This window comes from Branchiostoma belcheri, unplaced genomic scaffold (assembly GCF_001625305.1).
Source record: "Branchiostoma belcheri isolate BF01 breed outbred unplaced genomic scaffold, Haploidv18h27 scaffold92, whole genome shotgun sequence".
Classification (NCBI taxonomy): Eukaryota; Metazoa; Chordata; class Leptocardii; order Amphioxiformes; family Branchiostomatidae; genus Branchiostoma; species Branchiostoma belcheri.
In genome coordinates this window covers 257212-258131 of record NW_017804598.1, presented here as the reverse complement: position 1 = coordinate 258131, position 920 = coordinate 257212, and the positions used below count along the sequence as shown (strand labels likewise).

General features: G+C 38.8%; 1 long non-coding RNA gene and 1 pseudogene across 1 annotated transcript; both read left to right on the top strand.

Moving 5' to 3' along the window:
* On the top strand, positions 1-799 carry LOC109488245. The gene is made up of 3 exons (XR_002141324.1): positions 1-50; positions 454-594; positions 731-799. It is a non-coding gene; the product is annotated as an uncharacterized LOC109488245 (long non-coding RNA).
* LOC109488243 overlaps positions 1-920 on the top strand; it is a 5819-nt pseudogene that overhangs the window by 3235 nt on the left and 1664 nt on the right.

Here is a 920-nt window from a genome sequence, read left to right as displayed (position 1 = left end):
CTATGGTACTGCAGCAGTTACCACCTTTCTGTTCCTACTCATACTATTTGGTGAGTACAATTAGCTTAACTATACATTGGTAGATACCTCTGGTTGTTGTATCCGAAACTATAGCCCTATTGCAAGAAGAAGTAGTGTAGTTTTCACACTCACCAAGGCATCTGTCCTTAGTGCTGAAATAACATCAATAGACATTATGGAGTCGAGATTCATTTCAGTTGATCGGTAAGTATTTAACATGTGCAACAAATTTGGTTTGCATAATGGATTAAGTTCTAAAGTTACCTTGATCATTGTTACAGTAGAAATGTCATTTCATAATGAGTTATTGTCATGACCTGTTTCTGTATTTGCAGGTTCTTTATGACAGGATACTTGCCTCTAATTATGGATGTGATCCAATTTGTCATGACTTGAAGTTTTAATATTTAATGTGTCTTAAACCTGATGTAGTTTTCCAGAATGCGCCCCCCATCCCGCCAAGCCCCGCCCAGGCTGCTCTCAAGTTGTCCCAGTCAGACGAGAGGTCGTACCTCCGCTCTATCCGTACACTGTTGTCCAACGGGTCATTTCTGCTGCTGGTGATCACCTATGGTAAGACAGAATTTCATATGGTAAGACAGAAGTATATTTCTTATAGGAAAAATTAGCATAAAAAGTTCATGTCAGCATTTTGTCTCAGCAATTTACATTTTTGTAACTTACCTGTAACTTCTATGTTTGTTAACAGGAATCAATGCTGGATGTTTTTATAGCCTGTCAACATTACTGAATCAGATCATCCTGCACTACTTCCCAGTGAGTAATACTAGTAGTGTATATACCTGCATCCCTGCAAACACAATGGTTAAGCCCACCCAACCAGTGGCCACTTCTGCATCCTGTGAAGAATGAAAACATAAAACTTACAGTTAGCATAT